At 40.3% G+C, this 17,218-nt stretch overlaps 1 long non-coding RNA gene across 1 annotated transcript; it reads right to left on the bottom strand.

The window, feature by feature from the left end:
• Positions 1-6,283: 6,283 nt before the first annotated feature.
• Positions 6,284-15,527, bottom strand: LOC122863808. Its single transcript, XR_006375092.1, has 3 exons — positions 14,609-15,527; positions 7,480-7,551; positions 6,284-7,328 (listed from the first exon to the last, which is right to left on the bottom strand). It is a non-coding gene; the product is annotated as an uncharacterized LOC122863808 (long non-coding RNA).
• Positions 15,528-17,218: the final 1,691 nt, after the last annotated feature.

Here is a 17,218-nt window from a genome sequence, read left to right as displayed (position 1 = left end):
CGAGTACATTTCTGTCACTTCTATGCTTTACGGGCTTTAATGGTACCGAGACTTTAGGTATAAATGTGCGGGCATGTAGGGGTTGTGTGTAGAACTTGCGAAGAAAAACATAGAACAAAGAAATTACTAAAAACATTGACTATCAGTGCTCATTGTGCACTGGTCATTGTGATTGTAAGTTAAAGACATATTCACCCACAGTATATATGATTTTTAATGTAGCCTACAACTGGGCTTTTAAAAATATAGTTATATAAAACTAAATTATCCAAAGATACAAAAAGTACTTATTCATGCTCATAAAAGAATGGAAATGCTGACTTGTTAAAAGTTTTCTTCCGTGTGCTGCGCCACTCTCTCCCACATTCTCTGGGAGACTGACCACCTCTATGGGCTCATTGGTGTCATGTGATGTGTGAAACTGTGGCAGGTCCACCTCATTTGTTTGAGGGATGCCTGATGCCTGGAGCAATAAGCTGCTGTTGCAGCCTACGCAGAGATACAAATATATAAATATTTGGTCCACTTGTTCTGAGAAACGCTGGACCATTGCAACTGGTTGGCCACTGGGTTGAATTACAGGCTATTTGGTAAAGGAGCTCTAGGGTGCACTCAAATTTGCCTTCTCAACATTGCAGAAGGATGTAATGCCACTGGTAATAAAGAAACAGTAAGCAAAACAAACATAGACCAGCAAACTCTAACAAGATTTTCTCCTAGACTGGGAGAGTGATGGTGCCATTTGTTGTCTGTAACATTGTCCTAATGGGGTGATGACACCACTTGAGTCAAACACAAGACAGATCACGACAACGCTACTGTCTGACAAAGGTCAATTTGCATGTTAAAGTTGAATGAAGGTGAACTGGACCTGCGAGACTGCCTTAGCCAAAACACTTTCTTGAATTTATCGGTTACACAAGTTTCAATGGAACTGAATGAGACACTGGTGCAAGTATAATTGTGCCTTTACTGAGTGGACTGTTTCTTTGAATGGTCCCTGTGCGGAAAAAGCAACTCTGAAAGAAGCGCTCTCTCGTTTGACTGTGCGGTCTGTGTGGCCGTCAAGATCAGTCTGATTCCAGTGTTCTGCGTGGCAGACTGAGTCATGGAGGGGCTAGGACTTGCTGCCTGCTTCACCCCCAGATGCTTCTCCTAGAAGATTCACTCATCATCGCAGGACTCATCTGAAGAGGGCTTCTCATGAGTCCTATTTCACTGATGAAATGGCAGAAAATGAGAGGCTTGGATTTAAACTCCCAGAATGTCTTCAGCTCTGGTTTTCACCTGTGATAAAGCCAGAAAGGGAGAAAAGAATTAGGTTTAGGGAGATGAACCAGCAGAGGACACAAAATTAAAGTTTTGATCGGTTGAAAAATATTACAGTGTTGTCCAAATTAATTTAGCCTGATTTGGTGTCTGGCATAAATTAAACCTGATGTTTTAATTTGACCACAAATATGAGATATTTAATGACGCAATGCATTTTCAGTGACATGAAAAAAACCCAAATGTTTAAAAGTAAAAACAATGTGCTTCGGTGACCTACCCTCACACACACACACGTGTTGCTGTTCCATAACTGTAGGCCCTTATATTCTTGCGTCTCACCTCTCCCTCGTGATCCTGTTGAGTGAGTGTGCTCAGGTGAGTGTGTGCCTTTCCAGTGACACACCGACTGGGTTATTTATGGGCTGCTGTCAGCCAGGCAGCGCCTCCTATTAGGGAAGAGCAGGCGAGGAGCCACCACCTCTTTATTCAGCCCGGACCCAATGATGTCTGGGCTGAGTGCGCCCAGTTTGAAGCTCGGTGCCCGTCATCCATCTTGTTGAAGCGGGTCTCACAGGGATCCCATTGGTTGTGAGCCCCAGCTGGATCTGGACCGGGCAGCTGTCTCTGCTGTCTTGATCTGTATTAGGATCGAGGACGGCAATAGCATCACGTACACTCTGCTTCTCACGCTTTTATTGTCTTGATGCAGCACTTCATAAGATAGTCTTCAGAGTACAAATATTTCACTGCGTGGAAGGATTTCTTTCTTGCTCTGGTTCATTTTAGGCATGTTATTTAGTCATGTTTTACTGCATTGAACATGTGCAAAGTTATTTTTTGTGGCATTGCCATTGTGCTGGTGCTTTTACATTACAGCCCATTCCTAAGGAAGACTTTGTACAGTCAAAACAGTGCATTAATTCTACACCATACCTGAAATTGATTTTTTTTTTCTCCTTTCGGTTGTTGTTGAGAAGTTTGCAGATTTGTCCTGTCTCTTCCATCATGTAAAACCATTTATCACCCTGTCACAGCACGTCCTTGGTTAGAGGGATTTTTGTCATTTGTGCTCCAAATGCTGTATTCCTGTAAGTCTCAATGGACTGTTATCAAACCTTAAGGTGGCATTAAAAATCATACAAATTTCTTAACAAGACTGGACCACCTAGGATCAGTTTTTCAATAAGTGTGTTGCTTCTGAAAGATTTTTGTGCAGCTTATGTACTAAGAAAGTAGATTGGCTGACTGTTTGCCACAGCAGCGATGGGAAACTTACCTTTTAACACTTACAAGCTGCTAATGTGTTTCTGAATGACTTCAGCCAGAGACATGTCAGGAGTTCATCTTACAGTTAGAGGCCAAGAAGACCTTAACTAGACCAGAAACTGGTCTGCTCCAACATGGTCCGTGACTTTTTGCTGAAAGCCCTGCAAAGGGTAGGTGAATTTATCCATTGAAGTTAATGTAAAAGCTGGCTGGATGAGAGTAGGAGTGTTCAGTTACCCCTGTGTGAGGTCAATGAGAAGCACCCAGAGCCTGGGCAGATTTGCAGGGAGCACCATTGATCTTGACCCACTCAGAGTATGATCTCAGAGATAAAAGGGAGGAGACGAGAGGGGAACTTATTCACTGTCAGCCACAAGTCAGCAAAGGGCAATTCTAGCCCGCAGGCTGTCTTTGAAAAACTGAAGGGCAAAAGCACGGAGGATTAAGCCACGAGATTGGGAGGGAGAGAAATGCAAGCAGCCATAAAGCTTATTGTAATAACACAGAGCCAACATCTATTGGTTTCGCTCTCTTTTAAAGGCATGTGAGTTAGGTGACAGCCAGAATGAACTCAGAGTCAAAAGGTTATGTGAACCTCACAGGTGAGAGTGGGAAGTTTTTAGACACTTTTTCTGCCTGTGTGTGTGTGTGTGTGTGTGTGTGTGTACACTATGTGTGGGTTGTTTCAGACAGAGCAGATTGCTTACATTTGAAGTCTTTAAATGAATTTTCATTACCTTCATTTTAAAGTTGCTCCTTTGGACACTGTTATGGACCAACAATTGTCTTTTTTCTTTCTTGTGTGTAACTGGAGAAAGCACCATCTGTAATGGTCATTATTTGTGAGCTGAGAGGAACACACATCTTGAGTCTGACACGGTGATATTATTCATGAGGCAGGGTGGTCGAGCAGCGCGGTAAACTTCAGCCGAAACATAACTGCTGCTCATTAGCCGGCCTAACATTTGCATCATTAGGACACTGCAACAGCAGGGGTAGGAGGAAATGCGACTAAGCGCCTTTCATATAACTCTTTGTTTTAACTCTTGGGATGATAGGCTACATGAGTCTGTGACAGGGAGGGAGAGCTGGAGGGAAGGGAGGGTGGGAGTGATGCTCCAACGAAGAGAGGAGGGAGGTGACAGGAGGAGACGAAGGAGGGAGGTGGGATAAAGGGAGTAAAGGAGAAGAGAAAGGTTAGAGAGAAAGAGGAGAATAAAAGAACATTCATTATAAATTCACTGAATCGACAAGCTGTCAGGCTGTGCTGCTGTCTATGTAGCGTATAAGCCTCTGCTGCACTATTGACTCCTACGTCACACCCAAAACTTCTCTCTCCTTTTCTCACCTTTGGTTGCATCCATATCACCTGTTTCTGCTTCACGCTATCTGCTCTCTGGATTGACCCCCGAGAGCCTTGCAAAGCCATGTCATCATCCCATCTTCCCCTTCCCCTTTCTCCCCCTCTGCCCTCTCATCCCTTCTGGGCCACCAGTGAAATATGAGCTGCCTGTAGCATATTGATCCCATGCCTAGCTCCTGCCCAAAGATAGATAGATCACAGACAAGGCAAAGCACTCCTGATGCCTCCTCCTCTGCAGCAGCAGCAGCTGTGCCAATGGCTTCACTGGTTGATATTGATTGCAGTGATCAATTTCACCACAATGCACGCTGATGGATTCTGTGCTCCGGTTGTCGTTGTCTCAGTAAGAGCAGGTGAGCTGAGTGAAGGGCTGTCACACAAGTCAAACTGTGATGGCCTTCGATTGGTCAGGACATGTGTAATCACCCCTGTGTTATAGCTTTCCAGAAGCAAGTGGCCACAATAGAGGCATCAGCTGTCATGATCTCTTTCACACTGAGAAAATCACTGAAGATAAAGCTTCATATGTCATTGGTCAAATGTTGATTTTGACAAGTTAAACAATGACACATTGTTTCTTTTACCATAATGACTTTATTTATGGTTAGTTATGAGTTGAGATCTTTCTGGCTGCCTTAGTTTCTTCTCATATTTGTTACAGTACCTGTGTCCTGATGTAGCATTGCTCCAGCACAAGGGAAAGCATAGGCATTGACTTACAAGTCCTCCAAATTAAATGTCAAAATACGCCGTTTGGACATGCTTGTTCTTTGTCAGAACCAGCTCATCAGGGCTTGTAGGGGGAGCTCAAAACTTAAGTTAATTCAATAAGATTTCTGATTTTAGCCATGCTAGCAGTGCGGCAATGTGTTGGCAATGTTGGTCTGTAGTTTGGTTTACCACACATTAACCCATTAAACGAACCCCTACCCATCAGGTCAAAATTTCAATTTGTCCAATACTTGATGGTTTATGACTAAATACCTGCAAAACTAATCACATTCCGAATTTTGCATTTCGTGCTAATTAGCAAATATTAGCAAGCTAACATGCTAAACTAAGATGGTGAACATGGTAAACATCATACCTGCTAAATGTCAACATGTTGGGACTGTCATTTTGAGCATGTTAGCATTTAGAACAAAGCACAGCTGTGCTTAGCCTAATAGCCTACAGCCTAATACCCGCTAGCATGGATGTAGACCTAGACTCTTTTAGTCTTGTTCAGGGTTTGTTTGTAGTCAGTTTAACTCATGGTTAGGTATGTTGCAGTATGTTTTAGTCTTGTTAAATAATACTGCGCAAAGTAATATTTTGAATTAAACTGAGAAACTCTCTACAGCTTATGCCAATGTTATCCCTTTATTATAATGTTCTCCTGAAGAGCTCCATTGCTTTGTCCTGTTAACTGTTAAGTGCATTCACATTCAAGTTAAAGTGATTTGTTTCACATGGACATTGAAATTTGGGTAAACAAAACCCTTAATTTGCATTCTGCCTCTTGTGCCTGCCTTGCTTGGTCCCTCACAATCATGTACAGTGTTATACATAAACATTGCCATTTGAGCTATTGGAGCACAGTGTTTTTTAATCAATTAATAAATGCATAAATATAAAAGCTTATAGGGGAATTAATGAAAAATAATTTATAATTATTATGATTATGCTTATTTATATATGGCGTATTTAATAAAATAAGAATGAAAAACTAAGATTTTAAAAGTTATTACAAAATACAACATGTGGTGAATATGTGGTCTCTTATTACTGTGTGTCAGTCTTTTTGTATTAATATTTAGCCTTACAAATCCTAATATCTTTTTTAAAATGTGTCTGAGAGTGTGATCCGAGACAGAAGCAAGCCTCTCTGAAGAAATGTGCTGACTGGTGTAAAAACAGGAAAAAATGAACAGTCAGTCTCCTCACAGAAAGCAACTTACACAAAATTATCTCAAAGGAGATATGGTATCTATTCATCACAACTAGTGGGGCTGACTTCTTCCCGCCGCTGGTATTAACTGACTGGCCTTTCGCTGCTCTGGTTCCTAGTCACAGATGGCACTTGCATTTGTCATGGCCTAAATGCTGAGGAGGAGAAGGTGAGAGCACCAAAACAACAATACTTCACAAAGAGCTGCAAAATGAATCATGGGAGCTTTGTTTGCAGTATCCTGTACCTACCCTTTGATGAATCGCTTCACCAAGTTTTACTTCTTTATAACTGACCATATAGCTGTTTTTATGTTTTCTATTAAAACACACTTTTCTACCCGATGAATTACACACATTCAATAGGTGATGGTCTGATGGAGAAGAGTGTGGGGGAGGTTCTCATGCATGACTGATAAAACAACTACATTTAAAGGACAAAAAAGCTCAAACACTAAAATCTGAATTTCCTTTGACTTTTTCCTTTTTTTTGCATAGCATAATATGCTCTTTTCCCATTAGAGAACATTTTTTGTGTGATGTGAGTCACACACACACCTCGTTGACTCCACTAATGCCACTCTGTCTTTGTATCTGCAGTGACAGATATCCCTGCCAAGCCTTATTGCCGTCTAGTGGTTGATGCCTCAGTGCTGCTTTAACGCTCCACAAAGCCTCGTGCAACACTGTACAGCTTTCTCATGCATGACATTGTCTCTTTTAAGACTCTCTCTCATTTCTCTGTCATACATATACACTTGAAAGCGACATTGACACACACACTGTCTTTCCTGCTTTTGCCTAGTGTGACTGTATGGTGTATGTCTTGTTCTGGGAATTAAAACAACTCATGATGATTGCTGATAATTGGCACTAAAGACCTGTTGTAGTTGAGAAACGTTTTAAATACCTTGGAGTCATTGGGGACAATAAGGTCAGTTTGGATCACTTCACCACCATTCACTAGCCCCGTTTGGGACTGTCCCTAATACTTCCTACTGAAAAATTTAGGGAAGCGGCTGATCTTTACCGGAAGTGGGGAAGTGAACCAGATGTACATTTGCCAAACAACCCAGTGACTCATCATCCTTGAGGATTTTTATTTTGTAAAACAGGAATAAAAAACTAAAAAGGACACTAAAATGGAAAAAGGCATGTTTGGTAAGAGTCTCCCTGCTTACACTTCAACTAGTACACCTTAAATGAAAACTCTACAGTCTTGATGATCCTCATATAATTTTTCTTTTGACCACACTGGGCTTAAACCTCACCCGGGGTACACCAAGTATAATTCTACTACTATTCTACTACTACACCTCAGAGTGCACAGCTCAGTCAATATCCACCAGTGTCACATGGGTCTGAGAGCTCACAGTTGACTGAGCTCTCACTCTGCCAAAGGCCTCTCTCAGCACAGGGACCAGATGCGAACAAGTAGATTTCATCTTCACTGGCAGTCATTCCCTTCAGGCAGCTGCAGATCAATAATACCAGTCCCCTGTCTCAGACAGAATGAAAAGTCTTGGAGTGGCTCTTGTGGCAAAAGCATGTACAGATCTATTCTGTTTGTATGGATTGATTCAGGACATGAACATCAAATGGGAGAGGAGGACAGGGATAGTGTGTGTTGCATGTATGTGTGTGTATACCTGTCCGTATATGTGTGAACTCCATGCGGGCATCTCTATCACCTCCTCTGTAGGTCAATGAAGACGAAGGAGCTGCATTACAGTAAAAATATGCACAAACATGCTTGGCAATCCGGTCCTATCTGTTCTGTCTGTGGAGCCTAATAGAAATATGGATCTGTTCTCCAATGCTCCCTGTCACACTGACATTTGATTCATCCCTTCATGAGCTGATACACTGGCCCCAATCTGACACACTGACACTCTGTGACGCTTTTAGTCACAGGAGACAAATTGTTACCATGAATGTGAAAAATGTTTTTTCATGCTGCTGGAACACTCATAGAGGAGACCTTTTATCTGAGCACAACAGGAGAGATGACACTGTATACATTAGTATGGCCCTCTTCTCACCACATTCACCTTCAGGTTACATTGGAGAACTTTGTGAGGGTCTGAAAATTAGAGCATCATCCAAACTGTGATAGTGATCAACTCCACACCCTGTTGCAGACCACAATTATGATTCAGCAACATAAATGTTACATCAGATTGTCCTCTGCTTGCAAATGATGACCTTTCAAACAGCAAAGAGTGAGCACTGAGGGAGAAGCTAACCTTTAGATTTGAATAACATCTGGACAGCTTGGGCTGCTTTACTACAGTATCAGAGTGCCATCTAGTGGTTAAATGGTACACTGAAATTGTGCTTTGTATGGCATATGGATAATCTTTGATTAGGCAATCTGAAGTGGAGTCATCTGCCGTTAGTAATTATTTTATACTCTCAAATACACATTGCATCTCACGTTTTGGAAAATATTTACATATTACAGTAAAATGTGCCTAATCTGATTGAGCCACTCTTATGAAGACAAAATATTATGGAGCTTCTTTGACCCTGCATTCATAATTCATATTCCTCTAATTTATCAGTTGTCAAGCATTATATATTGTTCACCTTGAACACATGGGAATGTTCCCATCAAGCCACTGGTAGGAAGAAAGTCTTTTGGGACCAATGTACTTGATTGTGTGGTAATAACCCATTAGCATGCTAATTTTACAATTCATCTTTGCGATAATTGCCTCCATCAATATAAACTGAGACAGCGCAGCCTTCATTTGTAGAACATAGTTTTTGATTTTAAAATGACTGCTGTATTGTGATTAACAATGGGTAGCAAAGGGTAGTGGCTAGCTAAATAGCATAATATAGGTGGCTGTGTTTGTTATTTGGATAAGAGAGTGAATCTAGGATTCCCTTTATTAGTGATGACTGGTAAGTACTTGTGTCTCTGAGGACCTCCTCACTATTTTATGTTTCTTGTGCACCTGGTTCTGGTTCCCTTGTAACCTGATGGTGTTAAACCTGGCAGTTTCCATTGTTTTAATATGACCTGGCTTCTTAAATGTAAATGAACTGTACTTATATAGTGCCTTTCTAGTCTTTTCCGACTACTCAAAGTGCTTCAACTACATATCATATTCACATACTGATGGCAGGCGCCATCAGTATGTGAATGGGGTGACATCAGTTTAAAGAAAGTAAATCATTGGGTGCCATAAGTTCAAAGAAAGTAAATCATTCACACACACACCGAAGGCACAGCCCTTCAACATGTGGGCTGGGGGAAGCCGGGATCAAACCGCCAACCTTCCAATTGGTAGACAACCCGCTCTAACACTAAGCCACAGTTGCCATTCTTGCATTAATGACAAAACAAAGGGATCAGTAAATCATCTTTGACCCATCCTGGAGCTGAACTGACAACCCACTAGGGATGGTAGTGAGGTCTGGCTGTCCTCTACCACCTTGTTTTTCTGTTTACAAGACCTCCCTCCAGGGCAGGTCACAATGTGTCAGCTCATAAAAATCAGCAATCATGACGGCTTTTCCCTGTTTTTTGACCTCCAGATCAGAGTCAAAGAAAACAGCAGCTTCAGTGGCAATAAACTTGGCCATTAATCTCAAACAACGATTAATATCAAAGCAAGTTTCATGCTTGATCTGCAACCGGGAATTTAAATGTTGCAACTTCTTCTGTTCTAATGTAACCCTGGTCAACTTCCCTTGGAGTTCTTGCACTGTTATCTAGTTTGATTTTTCTCCCTGGTTTGAAAGTGTAAAGCTTCCACAAGACATCTACGGTTTCCCAACTTTTTTGCATGGCAATCTATTTCTTCTTAAAAACTTTTGGCCACAGCAAGCAACTGGTCCCATTTAAACCCCTCAAAACCCTCTTGACAAAACTCCTCAATATCATTTGTTGAACAGCTGACAAATCACTCCAATCCCTACAAAACTCTGCAACCAAAACAATCAAAATCACATTTCATGATGACAATCTAGCATCAGTGAAACCTGCAAGCCCTGTCAAATTTCACAAAATAATGTAACATGCTGGTCTTATTTGCCACAACAACAACAAACATTACCAAGGGACAAACTGCAGCTAACTTACCACACTGTTCCTACAACCACGTACACATTAACCAAGGAAATGGCCTTACAAATTGCCAAAACACTGAAAGGAAAAACACAAGACATTAAACTAAATGGCCATTAACATGAACAATTAACAAATACAGTACAAACTTAAGGCCACAGACTTGATACCCACATTATACATTAAGTATAAAAAGATTAGGGCTTCACTCCAACATGAAGAATATTTGTCAAATAACAGTATACAATTGACCATCCACATTAAATTATAAAATCTCAAAGAGTCAAGAGTTTACATTTCCAACTATGAAATCAATGTCAAATGATAGCACTCTCAGTAACATGGAGGCAGTGCAGGGTTGGAAAGAGGAAGGTTGAGGGAGCAGCTCCCTGGGGGCTCCAGAGCTGCTCAGGAGCTTATCAGACCTGAAATCCTGGATCCTTACACACTGGATTGTGGTCTCCAAGGAGGTAGTCCACTCAATAAGAGTAAAATGAAGATGCATGTCTCTGAGCTTCCACCCAGGTGCATATGGCTATGTCAATTAGACTCCACAGATTAATTCATTCATTTGTGTGATTTTTAACTGACCTTTATTAGGAGACTGTATTCTCTTTTGTCCCACAATCCTGAAAGCCATTGAACGCAGCCTTACAGCACCCATGGGTCATTCTGACCTGTGACCCAGATGTCACCAGGTCAATAAAAGGGGTCAACGGCCCTTTGTTCTCACTCTTTCTCTGCTCCTCACTCAATGCCCGGACCTACCTTGGAGCAGACCTACCAAAAAAGGACAAAGGATTAGGCCGCAACACATGTGCCTGCCTTCCTTCAGAACCAAATTCTGATCTTAAAGCAGCGCCGCGAGGGCCTGCTAGATCTTTGCAACAAAGTTTAGTGCCAACTATTACACAAAGCCTGCCAGCAAAATTTTAAAAGCAGCTAAGGAAGTTAGCGCCAAGCTTCCACCAATCTGCATAAACGGACACTGCACAGCAAAAGACTGCATCCGACCGCAATTCTTCCCCACCTGGCACATACACAACCCACGGACGGGTAACGTAAGAACTGGGCATAGGATAGAGTAACAGTGTATATAGCTGAGCAAAGGACTGTTTAACTTTTGTACATGTGACGTTATTGATGTGTTTTCATTGAGGTTTTATTTTTGTGATCTTCTCCATGGTTAACGTGAGGTTTTTATTATAACCGTAGTTCTCAGCCACCACTAATTTGATGTTAGTTTATGTTATGCTCCACACAGACAGTCTTTGCATGCTAACTAACTCCTTTTAACTTGGCACCGTTATCCTAACAGATCATACACATACACCTCTAGTTTGGCCCTTAAAGACAACCACACCTGGCAGAGAGGAACTTTAAAGCTCCCGCTGCATGTGCTTTCTTGTTCTGACCATGTGCTCTCACAAGACATACGGAGGCAGAACAAAGAAACATACACACACTCTTTTGTTTGACGCCATCTTAGATCCAAGCAGCCATCTTGGACGCACATGCACACACACACACACACACACACACACACACACACACACACACACACACATCCCTTTGTTCTGTAGTTTACTATTTAGAGTTAGACTTCACATTGTGTGTTTTTGCTTTGTTTATCTTTTAAATAAATGCTTGTGTATAATCATGCTGATTTCTGAAGAGTGAGTAATTTGCCAACCTCTTCCATGTTGTGTTCCAAATCCTTCAACACACTAGCTATTGATGGTAATTCTGGTAATAGATATTAATTTAATTACGAATCTGATTTCCAAATTGATAGTTTAGTGTATTTTATGAGACTGAATCAATTAATTGGTCATCGTTTCTCTTCTTTAAGAAGAGTGGTGCCCCGAGGATATTATTCATTAAAGTTATTATTTATGATTATCCTTGATAATCTTGATAGCCAAATTTAATTGATTGCACCTACACAGTTTGGTGCCCTTTTAACCATTGTAAATCCCAACACTATTCACTATTTACATATAACACTGTGAATAATATAGGCTTGTTTGTGCAAATTAATTACATTCATTATCTGGAGTCATTATATTTCTGGTAAATTATTATTTTTTGCATTAAAGTGAGTGATTGAGTAAGTACGTGTGTGTGCACGCACTACTCACATTTGTATATGTTTTACAGCTTCAGTGAACATGCCTCCATCATTTCGGAATCATTTGTATATGTACAACATATTAAATGATAAATCTAATATAGTAATCTAATAAGTAATTAAATATGATGATAAAGGGGAAGCTTCAGACATGTCTCCTATTCAAGCTAATCAGAATTTTTGATTGTTTGCAATCAACTCCTTTCCTTAATTACAAGCTATGCAGTCTCAATTTGAGGGTCACAGCCTGTTAATATCCAAATTCTGCTGACAAACCAATTCACTGAAAATGTACTGACTGGCACGATGCATACTAATTGATTTTTAAATCAGAAAAGAGGAAGGTCAGCGCATTAGAGGCCACTTTGCATGTATTATCAACCAGAAAACGGTCTATCCTGTCAGCATGCTGACCTGCAGTGGCGCTGAATGTCTCATTGTGGGTAATCATATCATTCGTCTGCATCAGTGTGCATTATGCATTTATGCAATATTACACTCACATGTCTGTTATTATCTACATTACCATTTTAAATTTGTTGGGATTATATGGGATCAAGAACAATCAGCTTAACTCTTTATCTCAGCTATAAATAGTGTATAAAAGCTGAATATAGCAACTTTTGCAAATAGTAGTCATAGGTTTGAAAACCTTAATACTGTGAATTAATGTGATGTAATGTCACTGAACTGTACACAGCATTCTGTTGGTCTATGACGCTTCATACCCAAGGATAGAAAAGGATAAAAACTTTGGAAAGCTTTCTCTAGATGTAGTGTTCTAATATGATTTTTAAACACATTTCTTCACAAAAGTGTGTGCTGGTGCATATCAGTTCCTGAAGGAGCTGATATTGATGGTTAATAAACTTTTATAAATGCATGAACACAACTAAGACAACATTCTGCCAGTGGTGGAAGGTAATTACATTTAATCAAGTACTGTACTTAAGCACAATTTTCAGGTACTTTTACTTTGATTAAGTATTTCCATTTTATGTTACTTTATACTTCCACCACATTTCAGAGGGAAATATTGTACTTTTCACTCCACTCCATTTATTTGACAGCTCAGTTACTGTACTAGTTAATTTGCAGATCAAGATTTTACATAAAACAAACAATTGATGAGCTTATAAAACACAACACATTGTTAAAGATTAAACCAGTGGTTCCCAACCTTTTTGAATTGTGACCTCTTACGAAATTGTTGGGGCTCCTTGTCATATTTTCAAATGTTCAATTTTCCTTGTCAAATGTCTATGAGTTGTTGACAGTTCCACTGAAGAGACACTTCCTCTCTAAACTTCTCACACGGTTTCATTTCAGTAACTATTTGACTGATCAAATATTTTCCAAAAAAGCGAGGATTAGAGTCCAAAAAGTAATATAATATATCACTCAGGGAACATTTTACTGCAGAATCTAGTACATTTTGCTGCTAATACGTCTTTACTTTTACTTGAGTGGGATTTTAAATGCAGGACTCTTACTTCTAATGGAGTATTCTTACACTGTGGTATTGGTACTTTTACTTAAGTAAATGGTCTGAATACTTCTTCCAACACTGCACCCTACCAACCCGCTAAACTGACAGATGATGGATTGACTCAGTGACAGTCTACCATTAGACACCTATTTTTTTCATTTCCATTATTGATTCCCACAAAATGAAACCATGATGTCAGGTCAAGATACAGTCTGTTGAATTGTGCATGTAATTACATGACACTAGTATTATTAACTCTTCTGAACAAGGCAAGGGCCCATTACCTTTAACAGCTTGTTTGCAAGCATTGCAAATTAGAGTAAATAGCCTGGACAGTAAACATGGGTAATTACGCTCCACCAGTACATTTCCTCCAATGGTATCTTTTTGTCACTGAGGGACTGCAATGTGTCTTTCCATCCTAATTGGTCTCCTCATCATGTCTCATCTTAGGAAACTGCTCCCACCTAATTTTCCCAATGGTAATGTTCCCACACGCCTGCAGGCCAACTGAAAATGACTCCTGTGATGTGTTCAATGATTACTGAATATACTAGGCACTCTGGATTGGTTGGATATGAGCAATCAACACAAGAGGCTATAGATATATTGGCTGCTAGTGGCAGTGTACTTATGCATGGTAATGACTAATGCTTGGGGTCAGGTCATTTGGTAAAACCAGTAACAGGCATTTGTCAAAAGGGATTGCAATTTTTTTTTAACAGAATTTTTTTTTTTTTTTTTTACATTTATCACTTTTTTTTAATTATTTTCTCTTTAGCACATTATTCCTCAGGTTTATTGTTTCATGTTGTAATACCTAAAACTACCAGCAGAGGGGGCACATGTCATTCTTTTCCAATGTGAAAACGTCTCTGGATGAAACCAGAGATCTTTGACCTCAGGCTACATTGATACATGTTTTTACTCAGGCTATTGATATCAAACTATGAATCCACTTGAAACCCATGCATCATACATACACTGCACTGAGGTCTCACACACAGTGTTCATGCAAAACTCTCACTTTCCCAATAGGAGAACATAATTCATGATCCAGTTTTGAGTTTTTGTTCTGACCTTAACTTGATCTTCTTCCATCAGGCTGGTCATACGTCTCCATGTCTGTCACTGAAGTCCCTTGAGGGTGGGAAGAGGGAAGATCTAGTATTCTGCTTGAGGAGAAGAGCCAATCCCTGACGTGAACACACACAGGGGTTAGGAAAAGTTAGAAGGAGTAACGAATCAGAGCTGAGAATTTACAGCCCTTTGCCAGAATCAAAGGTTGACGTAAGGAAAGCAGATCATGTTATAATCTTAAAGTTGACCTGTGGAGGCAGGAATTAAGAAGCCTAAACAAGTCAACAATGATGGCGTGAAAAGTTTCAGGAGGTATGAAGCGAGAGTTAGAAGAAGAAAACAGTGGGAAAGCGGGCCAAAGCAAAGCAATAAAAGGTGACATGAAAGCAAGATCAAATTTCAAAAATCAATCTTAACAGCTGCTGCAGGAGCAGAAAAAGTGAGAAAGTTGGCTTAAAGTTGTGAAGGATGGGGAGCGATTTTTTATGCCGCGCCTGTGGCTAATGGAGTCAGATAATGGCTGGTCCCTGCTTTCATCCCAAGCTCAAGGTTGTTTAATTAGATCAAAAGCTGATAAATGAGTCTTGACTTTCAAATGAGCTTTTCAAAGGGTTGGAGGTTGGAGAGATCTCTATCCGCACTGATAATAAAGTTGGCTCGAGTCTGCAATTCATCAGGGAGTTAGTACAAGACTGAGATGGATTTGTTTACAAACACAACACGTGCTCTCGGCCTCACATACATACAGATACAAACTCATGAAGTGCAGCCACGCGTAAAAGGCTGAGTTATTTGCCATGCACATGCAGCATAAGTGTGAAGCAATACATTTCATGTTGGAAATACTTTCATTCATCAAAATGTATCAGTAGTTTCATGGACGACCCTTTTCCTTGGGGCCCCTGAACATTACCTCATAATACCATAGTCATTTAATCTGTCTCTCTTTCTCTGCTCACCTCCCATCTCTGCTCGTCTCTGCCAGGGGTCTAATCCTCTGTGACTAATAGGCTGGATATGAGGATTATTTTTTACCTGCCCAGAGACACAGTAGAGAGACAGAGAGGGAGCGATGACTGGATATGTGAAAAGCTGATCTTTTTAATGGTATGACAGAGTCATCACCATGCTGCTGAGTGTTTACATGTTGAAAGTCTGAAAGCCACGATGCTTTCATGTTGCAGTCACATAAATGTTGTTCCCTACTAATAACTTTCTCAGGATTTATTTAGAGTTGGAGGGACTGACTCAAGCTATAGTCACAGTGATGAAGACATTTTCTTCTGCATATTAACCATTAAATTCAGTCAGATTTTTCAGCGTATGAAGAGATTAATCAGTCTGATCTCTGATCCACTTTGCTCTGAGGCCTTCTGCTCAGTGGAAAGTATCTCATGTATTTAAGATGTATTTCCCGTCTCTGTTCTTTTGATATTTGGAAAGGCACACAGTTTGATATGCTTAATCTCATGGCAGCCATCAATTCATCCCAAACAACCCCTGAACTTTGTTTCGCATTTAACAGTTAACAAGGCTAAGCAATGCAGCTCTCTGTAGCCTCCAAATCCAAATCAGAAAATGAGCTGATGTAGCTAAATGCTACATCAACATGGTAATGTGCTCACATGGATAATGCTATCATGCTGATATTTAGTAAGTAATGATGTATTGTTTACCATGTTTACCATGTTCACCATCTCAGTTTAGCGTGTTAGCATGCTAACATTTCCTAATCAATATAAACACAAAGAACAGCTGAGGCTGCATTAGTTTTCCAGGTGATCAAAGTATTGGACAAATACATAGTAAAACAACCACGAATATCTGCACAAAATCTCATTGCAATTCATCCAGCAGTTGTCTAGACCAAACTGACCGACCAACACACTGACATTGCCATCCCTAGCCCTGCTGCTAACATGGCTCTATGGTAGCTTTTCGAAACTGTGGTCGTCTGTCATGTGGAGGAATTCCGTGCGGAGGACAGCATCTCATTGCGCAGGCCATCCATATTTGCATGCTCTAAGAACTCATTTGAATATTCAAAAGTTGGCAAAAACATCACTCTTCTCATGGACTCTTGCCGTATGGTTCACTCCTTTGATTTCAAGGGCTTTGGCTTGTTAAGATTGCATCAGTGGATAATCAGATTGTACAAAGAATGAGCCAGTAAAGCTTTATGTCTGAGACTGATAGGATACAATAAAGCTAATCTTATTAAACAACTTCTATAGTAAATATATGCAGTGATCTTCCCTCGACTGGTTCACATTGTAATCCCTTCAAAAGGCTGTGGACAAAGAGAAGAATGTGGTCCTCCTTCTCCAGTCTGTCAAGCTGCATTGTCCCAGACAGATCCTCTAATGTATTTCCACTTGAGAGAGTGTTATTGGGGTTTGGGAAAACTTGTCTTCAAAATAAGGCAACACAATGGCCGTTGGATTGGAGAGTTATTCAGCCAGAGAGTTGATTTCTTCGAGATATTAGCATATTAGATATTGGCAGCACTTTAATTTGTACTTCAAGAAATCACAGGGGTTGTTTTTCGGCAGTATCTCATTCTTGCACTGACTTAACAACCGTGATTGGGTTCCACCATCTATTCAGAAA

The sequence above is a fragment of the Siniperca chuatsi genome, linkage group LG2 (assembly GCF_020085105.1).
Source record: "Siniperca chuatsi isolate FFG_IHB_CAS linkage group LG2, ASM2008510v1, whole genome shotgun sequence".
NCBI classification, from domain to species: Eukaryota; Metazoa; Chordata; class Actinopteri; order Centrarchiformes; family Sinipercidae; genus Siniperca; species Siniperca chuatsi.
The sequence above is the reverse complement of the archived record's forward strand: the minus strand, read 5'-3'. Positions and strand labels throughout refer to the sequence as shown.